General features: G+C 41.3%; 1 protein-coding gene across 3 annotated transcripts in view; it reads left to right on the top strand.

Moving 5' to 3' along the window:
• The window catches only part of ST6GALNAC3 (ST6 N-acetylgalactosaminide alpha-2,6-sialyltransferase 3), a 351,837-nt gene that overhangs the window by 115,644 nt on the left and 215,172 nt on the right, over nt 1-21,021 (top strand). The gene's annotated exons all lie outside the window — the stretch shown is intronic.

Raw genomic sequence — 21,021 nt, 5'->3', positions numbered from 1 at the left:
ACCACCACCCAAAGCACTGTATTACCATGGCTTTCGGGGAGATCTGTGATGAAATCCATGGAAATCACTTGCCACGGCCGGGCCGCTGGGGGGATGGGGTGTAGTAATCTGTGAGGCTTACCAGGGATGGCCTTAGCCTCTGCGCACGTCGGACACCCTTTTATGGTATGCCTCAATGTCCTTGCGCGTCATGGTGCGCCACCAAAATTGCCTCCTAAGTAAGTGGAGTGTTTTCAAAAATCCAAAGTGTCCCGCTTGTCGGGCGTCATGGCAAGCCAGTAGAACCTGCTTACGTAGGGCCAGTGGGACGTACCAGCAGTCACCCCGTCTCCAAACTCCCCCTTGCAACTGCAGGAGGGGGTCAGATTCATCTTTCGGAACCTCCTGTCGTCCCGCCTCCTCCAGCTTTGCTTCAAAGAAGCCCATGACACCTTGAGGTGGTTGGTTTCCAGACTGTTATCTCCAAAAGTTGCCCAGCTTAAAGCCAGTCTGTAGAATATTATCCTGAAAGGGCTAGAGTCTACTGCAATTCTAGCAAGAGAAAAAGACCCAGGCTCGCTCCGCACAGGCCAATAAACATGGGTTAAGGATGCTAAAAAAACTTGTTGGGGGGAGGGGAACTTTGCACAGCTCACGCCCCTAAAGCGAGTCTGCCTCTATGGGATAAACAGGCCACCTGGTTTACCATGAAACTGTATGACCTGAAAAGGGCTGGGAGATATCTAGAATGGCAGCATAATCCTACCGAATCTGATAGATTATGCTATAAAGCCCATCGGAAGACCTGTGAGGCAATGGTGATAGCAGCAAAAAACAGTTTCTACTCTGAAATTGCAGCATCAGCTAGTTCACAACCATGCTGATGGGTCAGCGTCTGCTGACTCTAAAATCAGGAAGAGACAATTAGCTGTGATATTTTTGCCAGGCTTTTTGCTGATAAAATATTCAGAATACATCTTTATCTGGATATCAGTAGTAGCACAGGCATAATGGCCAGGAAGAAGGTATAATACATAATTTAGTCTACTCACGAATTATTTTGACTCAGTTTCCATGATGGATATCGTCAAGATTCTGAGATCAGTGAAGGTTATTTCTTGTACTCTGGAACCTTGCCCATCCTGGCTGCTAAGATCATGTAAGGACTACCTCAGCAAACCCTTAACATCTATTATCGACCAGTCACTAAGTCATGGCACATTGTTTCAGCCACTTTTGAGGTAGTTAAGCACTCAATATCTAATTTTCACTCAGTCTTTAACCTGCCCTTTCTGAGTAAATTGGTTGAGAAAGCAGTAGCAGATCCACTCCAGGTCTTCTTGGATAACCCATCTGCTCTAGACCCTGACTTCAGGCCAGGCCATGGGACAGAGACATCTCTGATAGCTTTAGTTGATGATCTTCTTCTGAGTGTAGACAAAGGCCATGCCTCTTTGTTGTTCTCATCGAACTTATCTGCAGCTTTTGATATAGTAGATCATACCATCTTTTTGAGATACGTGGAGGCAGAAGTACATATCAGAGGAAGCACGCTGAACTGATTCAAATAATTCCTTATGGATTAGACTGAACAGGTTGCTATTGGAAACTAGTTATCATCAGTGTGGGATTTAACATGAGGTATTTCACAGGTTTCAGTTCTATCCCTCATGCTTTTCAATGTCTCTATAAAGCCCTTAGGGCAAATCGTTTGTAGCTTTGGGATCAGTTGTCACCAATATGTGGATGAGACTTTGCTGGTGATGTGGTAGAGATCCAAAATCACTGCCTGGCTGCTGTGATAAACTAGCCAAGAGCAAACAAACTGAAACTAAATTCTGAAAAGCCAGAGGTAATGTTGGTTGGGAAGGTGAATATCTTGAATGACACCGTGCTCACTGCATTAGATGGAGTTCAGCTGACCCTTGCTGATTTGATTAAGAGCCTTGGGGTTATACTGGACCCAAGATATTGTCCATCATATACAAAGCTTTTCATGGGTTTGGACCATCATATCATGTTTCTCCCTATATGTTCACCACAACAGTTTAGCTCACCTGAGTAAAATCTTCTGCAGGTGTAACTATCAAATGGGCAAAATCAATTGCCTTCTCTGTTGTGGGTCCTTATGAATGGCCTGCCTGAGCAAGTCAGGAAGGTTCCCAATCTCCTGGCTTCCCACAAATATGCAAAACTGAATTATTCTGTCTCATTCTGCGCAACATATATATAATGAATTGCAGTCATTATAAATGGACTCGTTTTCTCTTTTGATGAATGGAAACTGAGTTAATTTATAACAATTGCAAGTCGTTATAAATATGCTGTGCGGAATGAGCCTCAAGGGAGCTTTTCTGTTCACCCTATAGAGTTGCACAGTAGTAAATGATTCAAAAGGTTTCCTAGACAAATTATTAGGGACTGTAATATGTAGTACGGTATTTAACTTACAAAAATTAAGATCCTACTATGTAATTTTTGCATCATTTAACGTATCATTTTAAGACTTATGCTTTGCTTTGGTTCTGTTTTTAGGTTTCTGATTGGTTTAGAACCCTTTATTGTAGTGTTTTTTTAATAGTCCATCCTGCCAATTGTATTGACTTCTGTGTAATCTGTCCTGAATCCAAATGATACAAATGGGCTATAAATAATATAAATATTTTTAAATGCTGTCAGTGGCTTGTGTAGGCAAGTATGGTTTACATGCACGCTTGCATGGAAGAATACTCATGAGACATCAATTTTGGCCCTTGACTCTGATATGAAGGGGTGTGTGTGTCTCTGTGTAACATATTCTTCACATATTCTTCTCTTGCAGCTTAAAAGGGTACATTATAAGAAGACTATGCTTTAATAGGGCTATCAAAGCAGTCAGCTCTACACTGAAGGCTTCTTCATTGAGGCCCACAAGGCAGCTAACCTGCCAGTCCCTTCAGGCATTACGGCACACTCTGTTCATAGTGAAACTACCAATGCAGCCCTCAGGAAGCATGCCAACATGCAGGAGATCTGTAGGGCAGCGATATGGTCCTCCACATATTCATTTGTGAAACATTACAAGCTTCAGTCAAGGGTGGCCGCACAAACAGCTTTCGGTAGGAAGGTCCTAAAACATGTCCTGGAAAACTAACAGTGACCCACCCATTTAGGGACACTGTTCTAGGAGGTTCCATGAAGATGTCTTCCACCTCCAGGAGAACTGTCCACTCACCATGAAGGGTCCTTCTCCTGATAGGCAAGGAGGACATCTTGGCCCTTCCTGTTCATCGTTAGTCTCCAGATGTGGTTGTTGTTTTTTTTGTTCCTCCTTGTTACTGTTATGTTACTTCCTGTTCCAGTATTATGTTATATGTTGGCTACTGCTTGGCCAATGGGATACTGACGCCTAGACCTAGGAAGTGATTTAAAAAATTTTTTCCTGCCTCCCAGAAAAGGGAAGTGGAATCATCCCATGAAGATGTCCTCTTTGCCTACCAGGGGAAGGACCCTTCACAGTGAGTATCAAATAGACTGTTTTTAATTTAATTTAATATTTTTATTGTATTTTTAATGTTTTTATGTTTACCATTTTGTGCACACTGGCCGTTTCCGCATGGCCACGCTGGGGGGTGCATTGGCGTATACAATGCCAACGCGCCCCCGGGTCAGTTTGCACGAACAGTCCCGGTAGGGGCAGGGAAGACAGTGCAGTGCTGTGCCATCACCCGAACGATGTACCTTCCCTGCGACCTTCCAGCGCGTTGCCCAGGCCAGGGAACATGCGTCCCTGCCCTGCGCGACCGCTCTGGAGTCGCAGGGGAGGGGCGGTGTCCCCAGGCCTGAGCGACACGCTGGAAGGTCGCAGGGAAGGTACATCGTTCGGGAAAGGGGGGATGGCACCTTCCAGCTGCTGCTGTTCGCACGGCAGCGGCTGGAAGCTGCTGTTTCCAGAAAACCTTGCTAAGGGAGCGAGGTTGGGAAACAGCGGCTTCGTGCCACTGGGACGGAGCGAGGGCGGCGCTGCTGCAATGCAGCTGCACCTCCCATGCAAACAGCTCCCTAGGGATGGCGTTTTTGCCGTCCCTAGGGTGCTGTTATTGGCCCGTGTGGAAAGGGCCACTGATTGAGTGACATTAAATAAATACGGGACTATGAAGCAGGGACTATGAGCATTATGTACCTCCATAATCTCCTGTACCCCTGAAAAACTGCATGCTGAATGGGGAGATGCTGTAATGATAACCAGACCCTCTTGACTACATACAAGAGGAAGTGTCTTCCATTCAACCATGTGTAAATTTATAGTCCATTATGCTCATAGAGTACTATAGTTTTTGGCTTGACTTTTTAGTAAAAAGAACTTCTGAAGTAATCTTCAACAACCTGACATCAGATTCCATAGACTTGTCACATACCTTTGGATAAGTTTTCTCTTATTTCTCAGTCAGTGAACAAAAATGGAAAATGTTTTATTTTAGAGATTGATTAGTACAGTAAGAATTTTAAGTCATTTTGCAGAACAAAGATGATAGATGATAGCTTAAAAATTAAATCTTTTACTGTCCAATCACAATTTATTTTGGGTGGCTGCTAAGCTGAATGAAAATGCTAGTGGTTTTAGACAGGATCCAAGGTTTGAAACAAAACAGATGATAAAACAATATCAGGCTGAGAAAGGCACTGGAGAATAAGGCCAAAAAACGGATAACAAAAGCAGAAGCAAATCTGCTAACAGAATTGTCAGTCAGGAAAGGCAGAAAAGAACAGATCTAAGACATGGAACTCATGAGAGCACATAATGGGATAGGGAGAAAACCAGATTCAAAATGAAATCTTGTAATGAAAGAACTGTCAGGCATATAATGAGGCAAACCAACAGTGAGAGAATAAAGAACCAAGAAAAAGCAAAGCTATATTCTTTTTTACAGGCCTGAAACAATCAAAAGCAACCTCCAGAGGCAAAGTTTGAGAGAGCTTCTGATTTCTAATGACAAATTGCAAGTAATAAAACAATAGGATCAAGACAAATATTTTACAAATTAATGAAAAAGGAAGCTCCTAGGGACAAAATGGAAGGCTTCAGCATAAAAGTTTTGAAATCAGGATTGCCAGTTTTTCTCTGAAGGGGAAAGCAAGTGGAAATTCAGCTGGTGAAGATTTTCCCATTACTGTGCATGGAAAAACTTTACTTCCTGAATGTTTGCTTGTTACGTTAGAATCCGATAAGAAAAAAATGTCAGCAATATCTTGTCTAGTCTGAAGTGCAAGGAGACAGAAGTTTCACTGGAAACCCTTGATGCTGAAACTGAGCTTTGTTAAGATATCATTAATAACTTCTGCTTGATTAGTGAGGTTGAATGGATAGTGGATTAACCATTTCTGAAGCATCTCAATCCTGTACTGTTGCTTGGATTCAATGAATCAGAGTTCTGCTGGCATGACATAGCTCTTCTGGGTTGGATCCTGCAAAACAACAACATCAAAACGGTAGAAGGGAGATAGACTTTTGTCAGTTTTCCCTTTCCATGAGAGAGCTCTGATCCCATTCATTGTCTCCCAGAAACAGCATTTTGCTGGGTATTTTGAGTTGCAGTAGTGGAGACTGAGAACTCCTACTCTTTCTTGAGTCAGCACAAGCACTGAACAGGCAGTGGAGAGCAAATATATGTTCTCAGAAAGTACCATAGACAGCTGAATGCAGCCAGGGCAACAAGATGTTTGGTTTCTCTACCCTCTCTTCTCAGGATAAAGGAGGTTGGGAGGTGCTGCTGAACAAACTGGGGATTCTGCAATCAATAAACTAATACAAACCACAGGTGACAAACCAAGTTCAACCCATGGTTATAACCTCTATTTAGTGATCACTGTCCACAAAACTGTAGCTCATTGCATTCAGACATCACATTAAGCAATAATTTAATCAAGTCACAGTTTATAAATTATGGCCATTTATACACTTGCAGTTTTCCTTTCCAATGTTCCTAATGGGAGAAGGGGGCTATTGTAACCCTTTCAAGGGACCCTTTTAAAGTGACAGCATAGAAAGAAATATCAGTGAGAGATTCAGAAGCTGTGGTTTTGTTTTAAGACCAGGGTCAAAATCTCTGGCTTTGCATTAAGTAACAACTTTTAAAGTATTTTACAATTTGACACCCAAACTATATAATCTATATTTTCTTCTAAACATATATACTTATCCACTTCTATGTAAGTGGATAAAGGTATATAATTTGCAAGTTGAGCATAAAGTAAACATTGATTAAAGCGAAGAGATGTGCCTTCACTGAAAGTTATTTTATGGAGTTGGTTCAAGTTTACAAAATCTTCCTTCTCTTGTTTGCTCTTTAAAAGAAATATCTCTTAGCATCGTTCCTAAAAAGATGCTGAGTCCAAGAAAGTTATTGAGAAATGCAAAGTTTGGGCTGAAGGTGATGTTTGTCATATTTGGAGATGAAAAGTTAAAAATTTATGTGACTCTATTGGAGTGAAGCTACCTGGGGTGTTGTGTGCTCACAAAGAGGACAAAGGGACTGCATGAATAATGATGCCTTAAGGATTAGAACTTTTGATGGCAACAATAAATAATGTACAAAATTCAAATGCTGAATAAAAAGCAGACCTAGGTAGGCTATCTCTTGCTGTGATTCCTTTTTGCACACTGCTATTCATGTTTCTTTCTATTGATATGCTTAGAACAACAAGCCCACCTCATGAGAATTTTATTGCAGGGCTGTATTTCAGAAAATTTCAACGTTGTTTGAAGGCAGATATTCAACTGTTGGTCAAAATGCAGGAAAAAAATTAATCTGGCATGGCTATGTCCAAATGTATGTTGCTGACAGAGAATGTTATGCGCAGTACTCATAATAATTCAATGTAGAAGATCTTCCCAGATTCAGACCCACTAAAAAAATTATATTACGCATGTTGGCTTGTTATTTTTAAATAAAGCCAATACTTTTTAAAGAAACAAAGTCATAATCCTCTGCGAACTTGTTCTGTGCAAACCTCATAACTACTGAAAATACTGAGGTCTAGGTGTTGGGTTAAATTTCAGTTTATGTAGTTCTGCCCTGTGGTAACTTACCCCAGTTAGGATTTAAGTCTGGAGTGGGAAAGACATGGGATTCTCTGAAGGCCTTATGACCAGAAGCTTATGGAGGGGAAATGGCTCCTGGGAGCAACACCTCCTCCAGGCATTGCTGCCCCCCCCCCATGCATAGGGCAAAAGTCGGTCTGCATGGAGGCCGTGCGGGTGGGGCTCGGCAGCAGCAGGTGATCCAGGTGGGCACTGTGACCACCCGCCACTGAGCCCCACCCCCACTCTCTGCAGGGGGGCGGTGTTGGTGGTGTGTAGCTGGGGTGCACACTATTTTGTCATGTGAGAGGGCACCAATGTCTCCCCACATGACCAAAAGGAGTGCACCTGGGGACATGGGTAACCCCATATCCCTATAGGTCTTCTGCTTCTGCTTATGATACATGATCATTTCTAAAGGTTGCAAGTAGCCATAGTGATCTCCAAAAATTATCCTAAAAGTCATGTTGTACTTTTTGTTAGAATCAGCCAAGAGATCACAAAAGCCATGAACCAAGCTTTGCTAAAAGTCTTCCTCAGGTTGGATGTTAGTACAAAAAAAGTTGGTGGAAAGAGAAATATATTGTTTCAAATCAGGACAGCAAAGTCAGCAAGTCCAAAGTCAGCACTTTTAGTATAAAAAATGGAAAACAGGATGTGATGTTATGGTTGCCAACTTCCAGGTGGGGACCTGTAGACCTCCCAGAATTACAACTGATCTTCACCTTATAGAGATCGATTCCCCTGGAGAAAATGGCTGATTTGGAGGGCAAATGCTATAGCATTACAGCCCACCCACCCCCCATTCCATTCCCAAATCTCCAGGAATTTTCCAACATAAAATTGGTAATCCTATGTGCTACAGACTGAGTTGGATTATTTTAGATGGTGCTGGGTACAAAACTGATTTTTCAAATTGCACCAAGTTGCTGCAGTATAGGACAGAAAAATATGAATATAACAGTCAACAGTTAGTAAAAATGCCTTTAGTTATATATACTGTGAACATATTTTTTAAATGTTGGGCAGCTCAATCCAGAGACTACCACATCTGGGGACAGTTCTGCTACTGCACGGCCTCCAGTTAGCTCAGGGGATGAGGCAAAACGGCAGGAAAATCTCAACCATCTGAAAACCCTCCATAGGGCTGAATGGAGTTATGCCACCCTTTCTGATGGTGAGCCAGCATGGTGTAGTGGTTAAGAGCAGGTGGATTCTAATCTGGAGAACCAGGTTTGATTCCCCACTCCCCCACCTGAGTGGCAGAGGCTTATCTGGTGCACCAGATGTGTTTCTGCACTCCTACATTCCTGCTGGGTTACCTTGGGTTAGTCACAGTTCTTCTGAACTCTCTCAGCCCCACCTGCCTCACAAGGTGTCTGTTGTGGGGAGAGGAAGGGAAAAGAACTTGTAAGCCTCATAGAGTCTCCTTACAGGAGAGAAAGGTGGGGTATAATTCCAAACACTTTTTCTTTTTCTAAGTCCAAGGCTCAGGCCACAGCATTCCTTGCTCTAAATGGCAGGTGGAAGCTGACTACAATTGACTTCAAACCCAGGAATGCCTCCTGCCTTTCCCTTCTGTGCCAATGGGGCTGGCTGTGGTGTGGGAGCACTGACACAGCACCCGTGTTCAGGCATCCCAAAGAGCCTGATGTCCGCCTGCTGGCATTTTTGCCCTTCTGCTGGGGTAAGTGCCCCAGATAGAGAAAATCCACTGGTGCCAGCCTGTGCCTCTTCCAGGAGTCAGTTTGACCCCCCTTTCGTATTGGACCATAAAACATATTATAGAAAAATAAAACCAATAGATCCCTGTTCACAATCTCAAGACCACAAAGCATACAACAGTTAACTTATTAATAGGGATAGAATCAAAGATATCACACAGAGAATCCAGAAAGATATCCAGGGGAAGAAAAAAAGGGTTTTTGCTTCAAGTGGGACCCTTAGAAGTTCAACAGAGAAGGGACTGCAACAGAAAAGGAACAAAGAAAGAAACAGCACAAGGGAACTGTGGTTTAGTAAGAGGATTACTGTTTGATGAATGGTGGGAGGTGTGGATCAAAGCTCCATCTTGTCTAACATTTGATTTCCCCAGGCAGCTTTGACATACATGAGAGCACAGTCTTCCTCCCAGCATTCAATGTTACTAAGTATACTTCCTCAGCCTTTGGAGGTTTCATTTAACTATAATGGTGAATAGCCTGTGATAGATCTACCCATCATGAATTAATCCAATCTTTTAAAAATTGGTGGACATCCCTGTGTACTGAAGTAGGGAATTCCACAAGTTAATTGCACATTTTGTTTGTCCTGAGCCTACTGTCGCTGAATTTCATCAAACAGCCCAAGCTCTGTGATACATTGAAAAAAATTATCTACTTTTACCATGCTGTTCATAACTGCTCCTGCCCCCAATCATCTTTTTTTGCCCTAAAACTCAAAATGATTTAGCTGTTGATGGTTTTCCAGGCTGTGTATCTGTGATCCAACAGTTTTGTTCTTAATGTTTTGCCCACATCTATGGCTGGCATCTTCAGAGGCAGTTCATGGTAAGATGTGTTTCCACTTTGATCACACATCTCTCCTCTCCATGGCATGCCTCTAAATATGCCAGCCATAGATGCGGGTGAAACATTAGGAACAAACATTATTGGACAATGGCCACACAATCCAGAAAATCCACAACAGCCCATTGATTCTGGTAATTAAAGCCTTCAACAATATATCAAAATGATTTCTTTCCTTCTTGAGAAGATGATGATTTTGGTTATACAGATTAGGGCTTTAAAAAGGCAGATTTAAATTCTATTGTTTGGGTGGTAAAATGGTTTTTGTGAAATAGCAAATGGGCTATTTGGGGCACATTTTTAAATGCTGTTTTCGTTCTTTAAAATGATGAGATAATAAGGCTGCTCAAGCTATTGCTTCAGGCACCAAATACAGGTGGAGGGGAGTGTTCTGAGATCATACACTGACAACAGCATGAAGGTGGGGGATGACGGGTCGGTGGGACAATGAGGAAGTTTGTTTCTGTCTATATATATTGATACAAATACATGGCATTTCCTGTCTTTACTTTTCTATGTTCAGACTTTTGATATTCAGAATTAGAAAGTAAAGCTTTTCATGGTGTGAAATAAACATTTGTTCCTGTCTGCAAATCAAACTTCAGGTAAAAGACTGTGTACAAGAACCAGTTCACATTTGGTAGTAGGCAGCTTTTTAACAAATCATTGTTCACAGATCTTTAACTGGAGAAAATGTTTATTCCACACCATGAAAAGCTTTCATTGCAATTCTGCCCAACAAGAATGCAACTGGAGGCTCAAATTCATACTTCTTGGAAGCAGATTAATTGACATGAGAAATAGACATGCAAGGCCAGCCCCTAAAACATGTTTAGAAATAAATCCTATTGCAAATCAATAGTTCAGATAAACATTGCGGCTTCCCTTCTGCCATAAATAACCCTGCTGCTCAACCTCGCCTACGGTTGAAGAGCAACTTAGCCCTTGTCTTAGCTCCAGCGTAGCAGGGCAGTTACAAGGCCTGGTTTGGAAGCCATGATTTGCAAGCAAGTCAGGAACTCGAGGGAAACTACTCTGTGAAGATAAGATGTTTCCTCTTATATTTGCTGAAAGCCTGCTTCCACAGTCATCAACATCGTGGAAAGCCACTGTTGTTGTGTAAGAGATTTTGTGGTAGGTGGAGAGGGCACTCAAAAATTGCCACCCAGGCTGTTTATTTTTTTAATGTTTTTATTTATTGAAATAATAATGAAAATGTCTGTCCTGTTTTATGTCAGCGCTCAAGGTACTTAGGGAGTCTGGAGCAGCAGGGGAAAATCACTGAGATTATTCTGCAGAAAGCTCTTTAGAGTCAAACTGTACATTCCTCTTTAGCCCAGAGTCAAACTATACATTCCTTTTTACATGGGTATGTGCAGCCATAGTGCGCTGCAAGTCCTGGAGGAAAGTCCTATGTTAAAAGCATCCAGATGCATCCAGTTCTGATTGGAACTGCTGCAATTATTATTATTACTATTATTATTATTGACAAAAACAACAAACACATTGTATCACAACCGCCAGATCACTGGTTGGTGTTGGCCTTCTTTCCGCTTCGAGTTCCACCCTGGAACTTAGGAAGATGTGATGTATCGGCATAAAATGTTCGCAGAGCCGAGTAGAGCAGCTTTTTGCATTTGGCAGACAGTGATTTTATTGATGTTAAGTTGTTGCAAGTACTGTCCCAGAAATTTTGGGACAGCACCCAGTGCACCAATCACCACTGGGATCACTGCTGCTGGTTTGTGCCATAGACGTTGCAGTTCAATTTTTAAATCTTGATATTTTGAATGTTTTTCTAGTTTTTCTTTGACCCGGATGTCATTGGGTATTGCAACATCAATAATCCACAGTTTATTGTTCTCGACGATGGTAATGTCTGGTATGTTGTGTGCCAGTGCTTTATCTGTTTGAATTCTAAAGTCCCATAATATTTTGGCTTGCTGATTTTCGATCACTTTTTCGGTGTTATGTTCCCACCAGTTCTTGGGTGTGGGAAAACCATAATTTTTACATAAATTCCAATGAATCATTTTGGCAACTGAATTATATCGCAATTTATAATCAGTCTGCGCGATCTTCTTGCATGAGGTGAGTATGTGATCCACAGTTTTATCCAATTCAGTACACAATCTACATTTGGCATTGTTAGATGTTTTATCGATTTTTGTTTTTATTGCATTTGTTCTAATCCCTTGTTCTTGAGCAGTGAGAATTAATCCTTCTGTTTATTATTACTATTACTACTACTATTACTACAATTACTACTACTACTACAATCACTTTTGCAATATGTTCTAAATTGTCTTAAAAAATTTCCAGCATTGTCAATGCAAAATACTTTTTTGCTGCATGACAGGAAAACTTGTGCATAATCAAAGCTGAAAGGTGCCATTATTTGTAAGGAATGTGGGGATACTTTCATTGAGAATTTCTTGGAAGTTCTCTTCTCCACTTGTGAGCTGAGCCCTGATGTTTGTGCTTTAGAGGGCCAGCATGCTTATCAATCAAGTTCCTTTATCAAAACAAGCTTTTTGGTTCTTGAAAAAGGTTTTCCAGTTGGATTACAGAAAAGTGTTTTATGTTCTTTAAAGGCTCTTGTCCCTGGTTTGTTGCACACAGAGGCCAGTTTGCTGTTTTCATGCATGCCAAGAAGAAACACTTGAGATGTACATGTCGTACTGTACCTTCACAAAATGTTTTATTTGATGCCCTTCAGCAGTTGTACAAATAGGAAATGTAAGCCTGTAGGTTGTAATCCTTTAAGACGGTGTTTTCAATCTTCTGAGTAGAGGAATAATCAGTAAATATTTCCAAAAGATGCCAAACAGAGAGCCTGCCTTCCACTGCCTATAACTTAAACCATGCAATTCCAATAGTTTTCTGTAAACATTCAACACTCCAGTGCTAATTGAAGAGCACAGCCTTTCCTGTTCCCATTTCATTCTCTTTAAATTAGTCTTAACAGTAGGAATGTTTTAGAAGGCTGCTAGTTGAATCGGCATAATGCACAACATTTGCCCCTGGTGAATTGACTTTGTTTTTCTTTCATTAATTCAGTAGTCAACCTTGTAGCATTTTGGTCTTTCTGCTGTTTGAATTAAATCAGCTCCCATTCTCAAAACATTTTAATGCACCAGGTATTTGTAAACACATTATTGCCTTCAAAATACATTCTGAGCATCCATAAGAATACATAAGTGGTCTGTTCAATGTGGTCCAGATTTTATTAATAAGAATAAAATGTTTACAGCTTCATTTCTAGCTGCATTTACATAATAGTAAATTTCCACAAAAATAAATAGCCTGTATTCATGTCCTCATGATTAGAATTGAGCACAAATCACAGCAAGCTTTCGTATATAGTAGTCATGGTTAATATAGCTGTTCAGCATTCTATCATATTTATAGATTGACACCGAAACAATTTGTGTAATGTTGCCAACCTCCAGGAGGGGTATGAGGAGCTCCTAGAATTATAATTGACATCTGGACTACCGGAGGTGTATGGGGGGAAGTGGCGCCCAGGGAAAAAACATCTTCGGGCGCCCCCCGTGGGTCACGTATCCCTGCCCACACGCATTGCATAACCCCACCCCCTGCATTGAAAGTGATGCTGGAATCCACCCTCAAACAGCATCACTTTCAATGATGTTTAAACTATAGAGCCCAGATTCTCCTTTTAAATCCACCTTAAAGGAAGAATCTGAGGTCCCCAGTTTAAACAACATTGAAAGTGATACTGTTTTGGTTGGATTCTCTCCCACCCTGAAACAGCATCACTTTCAATGTTTAAACTGGATACCTCAGATTCTCCCTTTAAATCCGTACCAAAGAGGGTGGATTTAAAAGGAGAATTTGGGGAAATTTGGGGGTGTCTGCTGTCACAGGTTCAATTGTTAAGCTAGCAATACCAAAATTTCAGGGTATCTTTAGGTGACTCTCCTGATGATACCACCCAGGTTTGGTAAAGTTTGGTTTAGGGAGTCCAAAGTTATGGACCCTCAAAGGTGCATCCCCATCTCCTACTAGCTCCCATTGGAAACAATGGGGGATGGGAACACCCATTTTGGGAGTCCATAACATTCGACTCCCTGAACCAAACCTCACCAAACCTAGGTGGTATCATCAGGAGAGTCTCCTAAAGGTACCCTGAAATTTTGGTGCTGCTAGCCTAAAAACTGTGCCTCCTACAGGCCACAAACTGAAAAATACTAAAATACAAAAAACCACAAATGAACCTGAATTTTTTGCGCACCCCCACGTGACCAAATGAGGGGCGCCCGGGGACATTTGACTCCCTATGTCCCCATTGCAGATATGCCCCTGCAGACTACGCAGATCAGTTCTCCCTGGGTGTTTGGGGCGGTATAAATGGTCTTTATGGCATTATATCCCCCCGAATTCCGACCCCTTCCAACCCCACTGCTGGCAACCCTATATATAGGAATATTCATTTATTTACTTACTTACTGCATGTTTATTCCACTTTTTCCTCCAACAAGGACCCAAAGTTACGTACAACATTCTGCCCTTCTTCTTTTCATTCTCACTGCGACCCTGTGAGTGGGTGAGTCTGAGAGTGCATTGTTTAAACACTTCTTAAACATCTTGATAATGGCATTTATACTGTTAGATATGCCATTGTTTTGACCTAGCATATCTGCTGTTGTGTTCTTACAGTTAGAACAGTTAAGTTCTAAATATGATTTCTTAAGCTCTGATGTCAGTAGAATTGACTCCCAGGACTTTGACAGCACCATCCAGAGAGGGGTGTGTGTGAATCCCTAGGGATTCCCTACATAAATTCCCTAGGGAATCTCTAGGGATGCGATGTGGGCTTCTGTTGGCATAAATGCCCTCTCTGGGGCACTTACACCGGTTGAGGGGCAAATCTTCTGGTGCCCGGCCACTGCGACATCCCTCAATACCCGACCACAACACCTGGCCTTGCACCGTCACTTGCACACCACCCCCAGCTACACTGGCATTCTGGGGCATTCAGGAGGAAGGGGCAACTTTAGTCAGCCTCCAGATCCCTCTTGGCCCCCGTATGCCAATGGAGCTATCAGTGGAGAAATGCCATGATTTTTTGTGGCATATCTCTATTCCCACCTTTGGGGGAGTTGAAATTTAAAAAAAAAACTTGGGAGGGGGGCTTCCCACACTGTGGGGAAGTTTGTGGAGTAGGCGGAGTGGTGCTCAAGTGGCACCCGTATTGTTCTCCTCAGCTATGATTGATTGAGCTGTAAAGACTTCTCAACCCAGGGGAAAAATGCTAGAAATCAACCAAATCAGCAACTGCCATTTTGAGCACACTGAAAAACTTATATCTAATGCCAAACAAGGGGGAGGATATAGTAGTGAAAAGGACTGCAATCTTTCTAAAGTGAAGTCAGTTTGCTCTAAAGTGCAATCTTTGCTTTAGATTGCATTGTTCGTGCTGTAAGCCACTTGGAGGAACTTTGTGTCCCAAAAGAAGGGTATAAATAAATAAAGTTTGCAAGTCTGAGAGGAATTTTACTTAATATAAAACTTAATACATAAGTTGATTAATTAATAAATTGAACAAGTTAAATTTCTACATGTTGCAAGCCAGATCCAAAGGTTTTTAAATCTGCAGTTTGATCCTCATTAAGTGTACTTGAATTTAAGTTCCATTGATTTTAATGACATTTATTACCAAGGAAATGTTCAAAGAATTGCATATTCTAAGATGAAGCACTGACAAAAATAGTAGAAATCTGTTCAATATCTCATTTTAATAATGTTAAATATTTTCTTCCAAGAATTTTGGGATAAATTTAAATGACAATTTTTTTGTGAGGGGGAAGCTTTGACTTCAGAAAAATTTTAAAAATTCTAACTGAAGCATTAAGACAGATCAGAAAACAAAGCATGCAGAAAGAGATTAAGTGTATTTAAAAACAAATTGAATATCTGAATGAAGTCACATGCAACTTTTTGACTGATTTCCTAACTGCTGACTTGATCTAGCAAATATTTATACAGTCTTCAAACCTTCCCATCATTTTATATCTATTATGTATATAGAGATTTGTATATACAGATTTGCCAGAGAAATAATGACTTTTTTGTGTGATGTTAGACATCTGTTTGAGGTTTTTTATTTTAAAACTGATGGTCTCCTGTAAGTATAATGAAAGCAGAAACAGCTTGTTTAGCAGCTCTCTGCCCTGAGGGACAGAATTAAACTTTTTGCCGTGGGCTAGGATTCTTGAATTGAGGATTGGAGCCCAGAAACTGGGTCAATAGGAAGCTGGGAAGATCTACAGAGCTGAGCATTTGACCTGCTAAGTACTTTTGCCATTTGACTGAACAAAGTGATTTTGCTCTTCTACTGCAATATATGTTGCTGGGTATTTCTTTTTGTGTGTCTTTGTGTGAGAGGAGCCCACGTGGCCAAAGGAGAAATTCATTTATTTCAAAACTTACAAGTATTGCTTATGCACCCTGGGATCTTGTGGTTTGACAGGAAAACTAATCTTGCTGAGAAATTCTTATAAATGCCTTATGAAAATATTCTAAGTCAGAGTGAATTTTCTTCCACATTCCAACAAGTGTTAGTATATATCCCTTTAAAAAACTGCGGCTCTCCAGATGTTCATGAACTACAATTGGCCATGCTGGCAGGGGCTGATGGGAATTGTAGTTCATGAACATCTGGAGAGCCGCAAGTTGCAGACCCTGGGTTAAGGATTTCAGGATAGTGTGGTTTCTAAGTCTCAAACCAAGAATTACACTGAGCTATTAAAAATGTCATTTGTCTCAGGGCTATTGTTGTAAAATCATTTATTTATTTTAATTTATGTATTTATTCAATTTACATCCCGCCCTTTCCCCGCAGGGCTCAGGACGGGTCACAACACAAACCAACAATCAATAAAACTTTATAAATGTGACATTCCCATAAACAGTTAAAAACAATCTGAAACAGTTCAAAATTATCTAAGTGCACATTTATAAGTTAAACCAATGGCATCAATAAACAAACCTTTCCACCTTCCCCCCTTCCTCCCCCAGCCTCAAAGGCTGAAAGAGATGCTCTATAGAATTCAATCCAGCTGGCCAGATGGAAAGGCCAGGTGGAACAGCCACATCTTGCAGGCCCTGCAGAATTGCCCACAAGGTTCTAACATTGCTTGGAAGCTTGTTCCACCAGGCTGGAGTCTGGGCCATAAAAGCCCTGACTCTCATCGAAGCCAGCTGAATGTCTCTCTGGCTGGGGATCAACAGGAGGTTTCCCTCCAATGAGCAGAGGGACTTTGAAGGCAATATGGGGAAATGTGGTCCCAAAGATATACAGGTCCAATAGCGCTTATGGCCTTAAAGGTTAAAACCAGGCCTTTGAAAATGACCCGGAACTCGACCAGCAGCCACTATAATTCTCTAAGAACTGGTGTTATATGTTCTCAACTGGCTGCCCCAGTAAGCAGCCTTGCAGCTGCATTCTATACAAGCTTTAATTTCAGGATCAAGGGCAAAGGAAGGTCAGCGTAGATTGAATTACAGTAGTCTGTTCTTGAAGTGACCATTGCATGAATTACTGTGGCCAGGTCAGTTCTGGAGAGATATGGAGCCAGCTGCCATATCTGTCTCAGATGGAAAAATGCAGTCAGGGCTGTCTAATTGATTGACCTGGTCCTCCAGCTATAAGCCGGAGTCCAGAATCTTGCCCAGACTCCTAAATGATGCAGATAGATGGATAACTGCACCATCTAGGGATGGCAGCTGGAAATCCACAGATTTCTCCCCGCAACTGAACCAGAGAACCTCTATCTTAGCTGGATTTAACTTCAGTCTGCTTGGTCTCAACCAACCTGCCACAGCCTCCAAACAGTGCTGGATAGCCTCGGGGGCAGAGCTGGTCAGCCCTCCATTATAAGGATGAGCTGGGTGTCATCAGGATATTGATGGCACCCAAGCCTGAAGCTTCGTACCAGCTGAGCAAGGGGCTGCATGTAGATGTTAAATAACATTGGGAAAAGGATGGCCCCTTGTGGCACTCCACACTCAATGTCATGCTGTCTGGAGACCTCCTTCCCTGACGCTATGTTCAACCCCCGACCTTCGAAAAAGGAGGTCAGCCAAGAAAGCACTGACCCCCTATAATCGCACATCAGCGAGGCAGTGGACCAAAAGGTCATGGCCTACAATGTCAAATGCTGTGGTCATATCCAGCAAGACCAACAGCACAGACACATCTCTATCTAGCTGGAGATGGAGCTCATCTACAGTGGTGACCCACACGATCTCATGGCCAGCATGGACTGGAAGGGATACAACACCTTTGCATCATCCAGAAAAGTCTGAAGTCATGTTTTGTTAAAAAAAAAATCTTAAGGTTTCAACCTGAGGTCATGCAAATTAATATTTCAGAAGAAAGCAGTTCAAGGTCAAGCAGACTATATTCACCATTACTACATAACCATAACCACAGCCTATGTCTACCATCTCATGTTAAGGGTGGATCAGAATCTCCAAGACAGAATGAACAGCTGTTGGGATGTTCAGTATCATTCTGCAAATTAACAACAGACAAAGTTCAGTTCCATCAATGCAAAATATTAATACAATACACAACATGGCTATGGGATGTGGATGCTGAACCCTGTCCTTCCACATTTTGCATCTGAAAGCGCTTCTCCCATTTGCTTTACTGTCTTAGCACTTAAACCAAAAGTAATGCCTGGAAGAAGGAAATGAGCTGGAGAGAAGCAGGGGGAAGGAAAAGGTCTTGAAATTATTTTCCAGTCTACTATGCTGATCTTTACTTTGCACCCTTGCATCCATATGTCAGAGGAAGCTAACATGATCCACATTCACACTTGTGGGCTATGTTATATCAATTTTTTCTTTGAGGAGCCTTTTTTCTAGTGGATGGAGTGGATAGCACCCAGTGACTGGTCAATGGGAAGAAAGAAGCATTCATAATGTGGGTTTCATATGAGGAACACATGAAGTTGCCTTAACTATTGGTCTGTTCAGGCCAGTGTTGTCTGCTTTGGCTGGTGGTGGATCTCTAGAGTCTCAGCTAAAGGTTTTCCACATCATCCACAATCCTTTTATCTGTGTGTACCTAGAATTGAAACTACCACCTTCTGCATTCAAAGCAGATGCTGTACCACTGAGCCACAGTCTCACTGATGAGTTGCATTAGCTTTATGGAAGAGAACTACACTCTTTATTTTTTCATACATAAAATTGTTCCACATAATGTGAATACAGTCTCGACTGGTTCAGTGCTTAAGTAAAGTGGCACATACTTGGGAGAGCTGGGAGGGGGATTATAGTTATCACCCAAATAAGCACTAGTTTTATGTATCTCAGGGTGTAACAATGTAAACAACACTGAAGAAACAAGGGAGAACTGTGTAAGTAGGCAACCAGAAAGTGTGCAAGAAAAATATGCCTATGCCGATCCTCAGTCCTGGGAGTCTGTTTTCTTTTGATGTCTATTACCTTACATTCAGTTTTGGAAAGCAGATCAGTTGGTAGCAGGTAGCAGTCTTGTGCTGGTGCTAAGCAGGGATATTTCAGTTCGTTTTGAATAGGTGCAATGGTTATTTATGTGTGTGTAAAAGCAAACAAGGACTCTAACCGACAATGCAGTCTGCTATTGTATGATGGTATGTAATATCGCTTTGCTTAGAAGGGTATGTTGAAATTAAATCCCAGCTGGGTATTAAAAACTACTTTGATAGAGTGGTAATTACTTCAAAATCTCATTCCATAAAAGTTGGAAGGTTTAAATTTAGGAAAGAGAAATTAAAGATGAATGGTTCCCATGTCATTAATTACCAGAACGTATCATAATTTAAACATTGTTCATACTTTAATTTATCCATGCAAATAAGGTTTGAGAAAAGGTTGCCAACCCTTCTCTTTGGTCCTGGCAGAGTACCAGTACCTTTAACAGTTGCTCAGCAGCTAAAATTCATCAGAGAATGTTTTTCCTGTCCCTTGGATACAAAGCTACACTCAGCTTTTCCGCCTGGATTTCTGTTGGGAAATGACCCTGCCAAGACCAGAAAATTGCTGTAAAGGTGAAGAGCTCAGCTCCAAGAAAAGTCTCTATGTTTTTCTAGCAGGGCAGCTTTCTGATGTTTGCTTCTGGATAGGAACTAAATTCAGCCTTGGATAATGAAGAGTCAGAAGAGCAAACAGAAAAAAAGAAAATGCAGGAGCAGTATGGGACCTAAGGCTTTTATATGCTTGTGGTTGGCGCTAAAACAAATGGATCAGGGAGCCAATGTGTCTGCTTTTTTTACCTGGACAATCAGAGAGATGGAGGGCATCAAAAGTCATCTAATCTGTTTTGTCATACAAAAGCAGGTGCATACATTTTTCCATAAAGGAAATTTACACAATCTGCAGACAAATATGCTGCAAGCAGTATACAAGCTGCATAAAAGTACATGTGAGAAAATGATTCAGCCAAATTAAATATACACAATTGGAAAGAACCTTAATATAACAATGGACAAAGACAAAAGTAATATTTCTTTTCTGACACCTAATAGAAAAGTTGGATCTTCTGTTGGTATTACTTTACTTTAATGAAGAACAGAGGATTCTGAAAGGATTGAAATGGTTTCCTTAAGCTCTATTACTCAGTTGAGTTTTGAGTCTATTTTGGCTGCATTAAAATGGAACATAACAAATATTAAACAGTCCAATTGCTCTTCTAACTAAAATGAACATAAGAACATAAGAACATAAGAACAAGCCAGCTGGATCAGACCAAAGTCCATCTAGTCCAGCTCTCTGCTACTCGCACTGGCCCACCAGGTGCCTTTGGGAGCTCACATGTAGGATGTGAACGCAATGGCCTTCTGCGGCTGTTGCTCCCGATCACCTGGTCTGTTAAGGCATTTGCAATCTCAGATCAAAGAGGATCAAGATTGGTAGCCATAAATCGACTTCTCCTCCATAAATCTGTCCAAGCCCTTTTAAAGCTATAAAGGTTAGTGGCCATCACCACCTCCTGTGGCAGCATATTCCAAACACCAATCACACGTTGCGTGAAGAAGTGTTTCCTTTTATTAGTCCTAATTCTTCCCCCCAGCATTTTCAATGAATGTCCCCTGGTTCTAGTATTGTGAGAAAGAGAGAAAAATGTCTCTCTGTCAACATTTTCTACCCCATGCATAATTTTGTAGACTTCAATCAAATGGCCAGGGATGAGCCTGCAGCTCTAGCTATGCAACTGTGAGCAAAAATCTGATGCAGGGAAAGTTTGTGAAACTTTTGGAATGCACTGTCTTGGCATATCTAAACATCTGTTCATAAAAATATTGATTGTGATTTTAAAAAGGGAATCAGTTCTGTGCTATTATAAGATAATCTATGTATTGTTTACAACTTCATAAAACAATGTCAGGTGCATCTGTA

Source organism: Sphaerodactylus townsendi, linkage group LG05 (genome assembly GCF_021028975.2).
Source record: "Sphaerodactylus townsendi isolate TG3544 linkage group LG05, MPM_Stown_v2.3, whole genome shotgun sequence".
In the NCBI taxonomy this organism is placed as follows: domain Eukaryota; kingdom Metazoa; phylum Chordata; class Lepidosauria; order Squamata; family Sphaerodactylidae; genus Sphaerodactylus; species Sphaerodactylus townsendi.
The sequence above is the reverse complement of the archived record's forward strand: the minus strand, read 5'-3'. Positions and strand labels throughout refer to the sequence as shown.